The sequence below is a fragment of the Zonotrichia albicollis genome, chromosome 28 (genome assembly GCF_047830755.1).
Source record: "Zonotrichia albicollis isolate bZonAlb1 chromosome 28, bZonAlb1.hap1, whole genome shotgun sequence".
NCBI classification, from domain to species: domain Eukaryota; kingdom Metazoa; phylum Chordata; class Aves; order Passeriformes; family Passerellidae; genus Zonotrichia; species Zonotrichia albicollis.
The window spans coordinates 2,842,009-2,851,660 of NC_133846.1; the positions used below are offsets into that span (position 1 = coordinate 2,842,009).

Consider the following 9,652-nt stretch of genomic DNA (forward strand, 5'->3'; position numbering starts at 1 on the left):
AGCTGACTGGAAAGAAATGGCAGAGAAGTAAATGGATGTAGCACCAATGGCCTGTCCACTTTATGGGCAGCTAAAGGAAATGTAAGGGTAGGAATAGGAGCAGCACATTCCCAGTTTGGCCTGCTGGAATTCCCTGATGTTTGTTTTAAGAAGATCAGAAGAAGAAAATGTCGAGTGAGAATAATGGAAATAAGGGCAGGCTGAGCTGTGGGATGATTTCAAGGGAAGAGTCCTGTCCCTTGGCTGGCGCTTACACAGATTGGAGCACTGGAAATGGGTTTCTCCACTTCTCCTCTGCACTTCACAGCCAGGCACAAAAACTCCAATACCTTTCCCCTATTTTTCCCTAAACACTTAATCCTACTCCACTCTTAACAGCCTTTCCTATTACTTGTGAGACCTGGGAAAATGTAGAAGTCTATTTAAAACACTGGCAGGTTTCCAAGCAGCAGCAGCAGCTGTGCTCAGATCGGCTCTCCCTGATGGAAATTTTCTCTTCTTGTACCCAAACAGCATCACACCACAATCCCATCAATAAATTCCTTTCAAGTGTTCCAGCCAGAAGCAGAAAAGCAGCACTCATGTGAATGGGATAGAAAATGAGATTCTGTCATGATTGGAATAGGGATCCATGTGAAATAGGAGTTGTGTCCTGCTACTGCCATGGTTTTCTCCCACACACTTGCAAATATTTTTCCACACTGCAAATGTTTTAACAGTTCTGATGAGTGTTTCTTACAGGGGTTAATAGGAACTGAGGAAGGAGAGGAGGTTTATAAAACTCAGTGAAGTTTTCTGTATTTAACATGCAATAAATAATAATTTTAGACATGGGTTGACTTGACTTAGCATAAAAATAGACATTTTGGTCTTAGTGGCAAGTTCTTGAGATTAACATCAGTCACTGTTAGCATCTGATTTTAATCTTAAAGTCAAAAGTCCTTGACTTTTCTACCCAGATCCACCAACAGTTAAACACCTTTATGAGTTGCCAAATATGTCTGAATTAGTCTGAGTACATTTGCTCTGGAAGGACATTTTGTACCTCTCTAACATGCAGTTACAGATGCAAAGGCTTTGTATAAATAGCACAAGAATAGCTTTGGATACATCATTTTTTCAAGTTCCTCCTCTCCTCAGTTCCCCTGCTTTCTAGCAAATTTCCATGGAAAATGGAAAACTCAGCAGCATTTCTGTTTATTTGAAAAGAAACCATTCACACAACAAAGCTCATTTTGGATTTTTCCCTTCTGGTTTGTCCTTGCAAAGGAGTAACTTGGGGTAGAATTCAGAAAAGCTCTTTGGCCTCCTCACTCATTGACTGGGATTCTGTCCTCAGCAGCTCATCCTGCAGGGATAATTTTACATTTCATCACTGCTGAGGCCCAAAGTTCCCCCAACACTGATGTGCATGTGAAGGAGCTGAGTTAAAACCACTGAATTCAAGGTGCAGCCCAACAAGGAAATTGACTCCAGGAGTGAGGAGGAGGAGCAGGAGAAAGGCACTGCTGCTGCCAGTGTAAGAGTGGAGCCCTTGCCATCCTGTAGCCTGCAGGACAGATTAAATAGCAGAGAAATCCTCCCAAAAATTAGCAAAATCATTTTTTGTAAACACGTTGGACTGATGATTTCTTTGAACAGAAACCAAAACTTGCTCAGATAATTGAATGCTGTGTCCAAATATTCTTCTGATACAACACAGGCAGAGTTTTTCTGTGCCAAGAGAAAATCACATTTCATAGTAATGGTAGAGCAGGCAGCATAGAGGTGCCCCAGATATAACAATAACCAAATGTTAATAATGACCAAGCTTTTAGACTCCATAGTGTTATTTGTCTGTTTTAAAAGATGCCTTTCTTGATGGAAAGCCATCAATATTTAGAGAAATAGGAAAATAAATGGGCTTTCTAGGGTTTTTCAGTTCTCTTGTTTTCTTCTGTTTAACCAACAAACAAATTTACCTCCTTAAAGGCCATAAACGTGTTCAGATTTCCCTTTGCCTTGGGTTTCAGGGAGTGAAACCGAGCACCTGCTACAGCTCATCCATCATCTGCTGTCCTTATACTGAAACTTGACAAAATGCCTAAACCTCCATCAACTCCCAGCTGAAAGCAGTTTTGTGGGAGCAGACGCTTCTCTTTCAGGATTGCTGCTGTCTGCTGGGTACCACCACAAGGAGATGCAAACCCTGCAAGTGCCACTCAGCCCCGGCTGTCAGTGAAATCTCCATCTGCTGCCAGCTGGAGGCAGCTCTAAACCGCAGCCAGGCTCTGCTGGAGGGAGCGTGCCCAGCAATGCCTCCTTCCCTCCTTCCCTCCCTGCCTGCGTCCCCGGAGCTGCCCCGGCTCCCAGAGCTCACTGGTGGGACTGCTGTTTCTCATGGTGCTGCGGATCAGGCCGGTCCCCGGTGGCAGGGAAAGCAGAGAGGACGTGGCACGTTTCACCACTCACTTCTCTGATTTCACATTCCAGCCGTGATGCATTTTTGAAGTACCACAGAAATGTGCAGTTTAAAACCTGTCTAGTAAACTTCCTTGATCCTGAGGCATAAGCTTTGAATTTGAGCAACTTTCTTTTTTTCCGTTGCCCTTTGGAGCAGTTTCCTTTTCCTACTTGGCTCAAACAATTTTCAAGTCAAGGCAGCAGCCACAGCTTGTTCCCTCCTGTGATGCAGATTGTGAGTCAGGGCCTTTGGGACCTCCTGCTGACTGCATGAAATTCCACATGCCCCCAAGGGATTGCCCCAGGGGTATTCCTGGAATGGCTGGCAATGTCTGGAGCTCTGTACAGCACCCTGGGTTTCGGCTGCTGCTGCTTTTCCAGGCTAAGGGCAGAGCTGCACACTCTCCTCTAGCTCCTAGGATCATTAAGGTTGGAAAAGATGATGGAATACAGCTCAGAGATTAGCAGAGCTTTTTAATAGGCTTTCTGTAATAAACAGACCCAGAGCTCTATGAAATAAGTCACTCTTAGACCCTTTTATATGTATTAGATTTTAATTCCCTAAGGAGAACAACAGATTATATGGGAGTAAACCACAGGGCTGAGCTAGGACCAGGCTCAAGAACTCACAGTTCTGGGATCACTCCAGTGGCCCAATCTCTGCAGAAATTCTCCTCTCCACACTGGTTGTGTTACACGTCCCCTGGACCTGTGGAAACCTCCTGGGTCCAGAGGCAATGAACACACAAAAGTTCTGGGAAAACAGCCTTTTCCCTGTCCCTGGGCATTGAGAGCAGGCAGTGTCTCAGGTGTTTGGTCTGTTAGAATGAGGATAAAAGTGTCAGTCCTTCTCCCTGGGAAGGCTGTAAATACAGGAGAAATATCCACGTGCAAGCAAGGACCTCCTTCTCCTGGGAACTGCTCCCACTGTAATCCACAGCAGAGACTCTCTGGCCTCAACAAAATGAAATAATCCCTGTCCAGCTGTCCCAGACCCCCTGTGACTCACCATGGAATCACTTCCATACCTCATTTTCCATGCTGACCCAAACAGCCAGATTAACTCAAAAAAACCTCAGCCATCACACGTAACAGAATTCCTTCTAATTAAACTTGAGCAACACTTCTGATAACCTGTTTTTCCTTAGTGTTTTTCATAGTTTGACAGACCATGTTATTATCTTCCAGGCCAGGTTTCCTGGGAAACAAAGCATCTTCTTACTTTTCTAATCATTCCAAGGAATGATGCCAAATTAAAACATTTCATGAGCATTCATTACATTTTGTCAGAGATGGTTCATGGATAAATCAACGTCAACTGCCCAGAATGTGCTACTGATTAATGGGGAGCAGAAACAACTAAGCTTGCTTTTTCAAAGTCTACTTCATGTCCAGAAGCAACATTAAGCAGGGACAAAAGTTCCTCTCTGGCAGTTCTGTGTTTTGGTCAAGGAAATGCTGGGAATGGGATATTGCTATGGCAAAAATGTGTGAAAGGGCTCTTCCCATGCACACCAACCCCAGTTCTTGCCACATGAGAGAATCCCAGAATGGTTTGGGAAGGAAAGGACCTTCATGCCCCTCTCATTCAATCTCTGCCATGGCAGGGACACTTCCACTGTCCCAGGTGCTCCAAGCCCTGTCCAGCCTGGCCTTGGGCACTGCCAGGGATGGAGCAGCCACAGCTGCTCCGGGCACTCCATGCCAGGGTCTTCCCACCCTCACAGGGAACAATTCCTTCCCAATATCCCATCCATCCCTGCCCTCTGGCAGTGGGAAGCCATTCCCCTTGTCATTTCCCTCCATCTTTCTTGTCTCTCTCCATCTCTCTTATCCAGCCCTTCAGCTCCTGGAAGGCCACAAAATGGTCACCCCAAAGCTTCTCTTCCCCAGGCTGAACAATCCCAAATCTCAGCCTTTCCTCCCAGCAGAGCTGCTCCTCTGGACTGGCTCCAGCTGCTTCAGGTCCCTCCTGTGCTGGCCCCAGGGCTGGAGGCAGCTCTGCAGGTGGGGTCTCACCTGAGCAGGGCAGAGATGCTGAACTGTGATGTGGGAGCTCCTTTCCCTTGGCAAGGGAAGATTTAGGGGGAATGTTCCTTTGGAGCACCCACACCTGGACTGTGTCTGTTGCAAGAGCCTGCAAACCATCCTGTGCTCCTGCCCACCAACATCACACACACAGTGACCATCTGGGTAAGTGTCAGGCACCTCTGCACCTTGCAGAGGACCTCAGCAGCAAGAGTTGCTGAATCCAGGTGGGATTGTGCAGCTCACACCTACCTGAGTAGAGAGAAACCAGGCCCAGGAGCAGCAGGAATCTGCAGAGAGAGAATATAACTGGGAATTGGATGAACCTTTCTTATTTGTTTAGTGGAGAGCTGGGAGGGGACTCAAAACACCAAGCTGGGACTGGGAAAGGCTAGTTGGAGCACAGCAGAAAAGTAAACTTCATGTTCTACCTTCCTTCCCACTTTGGCCTTTAATGGGTGATGCTAGAAATAATCTCCAGATCCTGCTTGCTGTAGAAATGACAGGATGCTGGGATTTTACACCCTAGCAATGCATTTTCTGAGAAGCAGCTTTCAGAGACAGGCCAGGATTTGAAGCACAGCATATTCTGAACACTCCTGAAAAAAGAAAACAAGGCCAGTGCATTTGCCAGGGCATCCAAGCAGCTCCCAGCAGCCCCCTGTGAGCTTTGCAGACTGACCCAGCATGCAAGTGCCTGATACAAAGCAAGTAAATATATTGAAAAAAAAAATTAAAAGCATGGAAGGAAACAAGGGAGCAGATGATTTGCCCAGACACTTGGAGAAATACTCTCCCTTCTGACCTCCTTTGTATTCCAGGGAGCAATTCCTGAGCTGCATTCAGAGACAGAGACAGAGTTGCCAGGCCCAGAATTCCGGCAATTACTCAGTGGAAATGGAAAGAGCACCACGGATGCCAAAGGTGTGATGCAAGTTTCATTGTCCCTGGAAGAATGGGAGTCCAGTATGGGTTTGGGGCTGCATGCTTGGAATTTAAAATCAGTTGTAGCTCCATGAAAATGAAATATTTAAGTCAGGGAATAAGATTGTTTTTATTAAGGAAACTCCTCTCACTCCCTGGCTGATGTTGCTCTGAAGGGCTGTTTTGGACCCTGAAAAAGCAATTTGAGTTTATCATGCATAGGAGCAGCTGAGAAACAGGAAGCACATAAGACAAGGGGGAATGGCTTCCCACTGTCAGAGGGCAGGGTTAGGTAGGAAATTGGGAATAAATCCTTCCCAGTGAGGGTGGTGGGGCTGTGGCACAGGTGCCCAGAGCAGCTGTGGCTGTGCCTGCATCCCTGGCAGTGTCCAAGGCCAGGCTGGACAGAGCTTGGGGCACCCTGGGCGACTGAAAGTTGTCCCTGCCCATGGCAGAAGGTGACACTGAATGAGCTTTAAGGTCCTTCCAACCCAAACCATTCTATAATTTTATTCTTTAATTCTGGGAAATCTGAACAATCCTCTGCGGAGCTAAGAAACATTCACGGGAGTTTTGCTGTTCATAAAGCATAAAACTGGATTTGTAAGCCACTTAGGAAACAGCCAAACACTGGAAAGGAAAAAGAATATTGTGCTCTCTTGATATCTGAAAGGTTAATCGTTACCAGAGAACCATTTGGAAGACTGGAACACAGAGGAAGGGTAGGGCAGATCTGGAAGGGAAATGGTAACATTCACCCCCTCCCTTTACACAAATACATTTTTAAATATTTTAATTCTCAAGTCAAGATGATATTTATGGGAATAATAACTCAAGTTTTCTTTTAGTAATTGAAATGAAACAGCACTTGCTCTAGCAAGAACAGTTTCTTATCCATCTGTCACTACAAGTACAAGTAATTCCATGTGTTTAGCAGTATCTGAACACCTAGTGCTACAGTTGGATAACACTTGGCTGAAAAGTTTCCTAGCATGGTCTGCAATCAGAAAATAACCAAAACCAAATAGTCTTTGCCCCAGGATCTGCATAATTTAAATCTAACTGCAAAGAAATTGCCAGACTTGAGGCCTGTTACAAATACCCACATGCTTGTTTCATCTAAGAACCTCAGGGGGAAAGGGCACTTTGATAACAGAAGGGTCTATAATATAAAAAGCAATAAAATCCATGGATTTTGCAGCTGGACATGTTCCAGATGGAAATGTTAGTCCTGTCCAGGAAACAGGACTAACTACAGCAGCTGATGGAATAACTTTGTGAATTGTCTAACAAGCAAATGCCTCCTTCGCAATCTGTTGATCCTACTGACAAAAATTCAAAAACTGAATTTTTCTCTTACAGTATTGATTTGTCCCAAATAGGCTGCGAAATGAGAACACTGACCGCCTTGGTGCTTCTCCGCAGAGATGCCCTGATGAGGGAGCCCCGCAATTAGCGCGGCTGCTCTAATGAGCGCTGAGCGCGGCCCTGAGGGACGCGCCGGGCCCGGCCGGACCGCCAGGGGGCGCTGCCGCCCGCGGCACGGCCCGGCCTGAGGGCCCGAGCGGGACCCGCGGAACCGGCATGGAGCTGAGGAACGGCCTGGGACCCGCCGGGATCTTCAACCCCTGCCCGGCACGGACAGCCCCAAATCCCACCCTGGGCGTGCCTGGGAGCGTTGTCCGGACACTTCTGGAGCTCTGGCAGCCTCGGGGCCGTGCCCATTCCCTGGGGAGCCTGGGCAGCGCCAGTACCCTCTGGGGGAAGATGCTTGCCCTGATACCCAGTCTGACCAGCCCTGACACAGCCCCAGCCCTTCGCTGGATCCTGTCCCTGTCACAGAGGTCGGAGCTGTCCCTCGGGAGGAGCTGCAGTCCCCGATGAGCTCTGACCTCAGGTTCGTTCATGCTGAATAAACCAAGTGCCCTCAGCCACTCCTTGTGTGGCTCCTCAAGACCCTTCACCACCCTCATGTCCCTCCTTTGGACACTTTCCAACAACTTTACATCCTTCTCATGTTGTGACACCCAAAACAGACCCCAGCACTGGAGACAAGGCTGCCTCATCCCAGAGCAGAGCGGGGCAATCCTTCCCTCAGCCAGCCTGGACGCTGTGCCTGGTGCTCCGAGGACAGGGATGTCCCTCCTGGCTCAGGGCACACTGACTCAGATCCAGCTGGCCATCACCAGCATCCCAGGTGCCCCCAGGACAGGGACGTCCCTCCTGGCTCAGGGCACATTGACTCAGATCCAGCTGGCCATCACCAGGACCCCAGGTGCCCCCAGGACAGGGATGTCCCTCCTGGTCAGGGCACACTGACTCAGATCCAGCTGGCCATCACCAGGACCCCAGGTGCCATCAGGACAGGGATGTCCCTCCTGGTCAGGGCACACTGACTCAGATCCAGCTGGCCATCACCAGGACCCCAGGTGCCCCCAGGACAGGGTGCCCCGTCCCAGAGCAGGGCAATCCTTCCCTCAGCCAGCCTGGATGCTGTGCCTGGTGCCCCCAGGACAAGGATGTCCCTCCTGGTCAGGGCACACTGACTCAGATGCAACAACCTCCAGGTTCCTTTCCATGGCACTGCTTTCCACTCTGCCCATACATCCAGGGTTACTCCATCCTGCAACACTCCAGGTGCAGCATTCAGCACTTGCCCTTCTTAAACTGCACATGGTTGGTGATTGCCCAGCCCTCACGTTTATCAAGATCTCTCTGCCTCCGAGGGAGTCAACAGCTCTTCTCAACAACAGTTTCGTGTTGTCAGCAGAATTTCTCAGTATCCCTTTAAGTCCTGATCTGAGTCATTTATGAAGACACCCGGCCCTAAAACAGAGCCCAGCAGAGCCCCATCAGTGACTTTTTGTCAACCCTGTGCCCCTGGGCACCCAAACCTGCCTGAACGTCCCCGGGCACCCAAACCTGTGTGACCCCTGGGCAGTGCCAGAGGAAGCTGTGAGCTGCCTCCAGGAGATGCCAAGAACCACATGCTGAAAAGCAGCACCTTGGGATTAATTCATTGCAAGAATTATGTGGGAAGGAGACCTACTACTTGTGAAGGCCAAATGCTTCATTCCTACACTTTTAGAGAAAATCAATATGAAAATTACTAGAGAAGTTGAGAAACCTTATTTTTGTTGCCCTCACAATCCACAGTAAAACCACTCTCTTGTTTTTCCTCTGCTTCAAATGTATCACAGGATAATGAAGACTTTTGCTACTGTTTGATGCATCTCATTGTCTTGAAGTTATTTTGATTATTCAAATGCATTCATGCTTTTGGTAGTTTAGAAGGAATGCATTGGATCTGGTAGGTCAACGCCAGCCAGCAGAGCATCACAGAAGCAAAAAAAAAGGGAAATTGTGGGGTTTTACTCTGAGTTATAAGGTAGATTCAATGTTTCTTTAAAAAAAACCAAACAACTACACCAATAAACTGTATTGCATTGCAATTCATTGCAAATGGAATAAGATATTCTTAATTAAACTCTGTCATTGCAATTCAAATAAACTGTTTGGGATTATTTTTCCAAAATACAGCCAGGCTTTAACGCAACTAAAAACGAAGGGGAAAATGAGTGAAAAAGGAAACCGCCTCCAACGTCCTTTGGTATTATTGTGTCATTAGAGGAGTGTAATTTGAAATAACAACACCAAACATCCTTTCCCATGCATTTCTGCACGGTTTCCATACACACCTCAGGGAAAATTTATTCAAAACCTGAAAATAATCTGAATAGATAGAACCCTGCAGTTATAACTAGAGCACAAACTGAAAAAAAAAAAAAAAAAAAAAAAAAAAAAAAAAAAAAAAAAAAAAAGGAAATAAGTGTTTTATTCGTGTTTTATTTGTTAAATAAGGAGAGGAAATGTTTAACATAGAAACCCCTTTTCCAGAGACACAACCTTACCTCATACTCCCCTGTCTCAGAGCCCCACAGGCAACTTTGGACTCAGAGTTCCTGAAGACCTCAAAGGAGCAGCTGAAAAAAAACAAGATGAGAAAGCTTTAAGATTTTGACAGCAGAGTCAGCATTTTGGGTCAAATTAGAGAACAAATAAATGATTGGAAAATGAACTCGAGGGTCTCTTAGCTATGGCTATGAACCAAGACAAGTTTAACGACATCACATCCTTGCTCCTGCCTGTAATTTTGCGGGCAGCATCTGCAGGGTCCGAGCGTCTTCGGGAGACACAGAGGGATTGCACCGAGCACGGGGGTGCCCGGCCCCGCCCGTGCCCCGCCCGGGCAGCCGCG

The 9,652-nt window shown here is 47.2% G+C and overlaps 1 long non-coding RNA gene across 1 annotated transcript in view; it reads right to left on the bottom strand.

Moving 5' to 3' along the window:
• The window catches only part of LOC141725244 (uncharacterized), a 78,805-nt gene extending 69,168 nt beyond the window's left edge, over nt 1-9,637 (bottom strand). The window contains exon 1 of the long non-coding RNA XR_012577092.1: nt 9,306-9,637. This is a non-coding gene — a long non-coding RNA (uncharacterized LOC141725244). The remainder of the gene's footprint in view (nt 1-9,305) is intronic.
• Nucleotides 9,638-9,652: the final 15 nt, after the last annotated feature.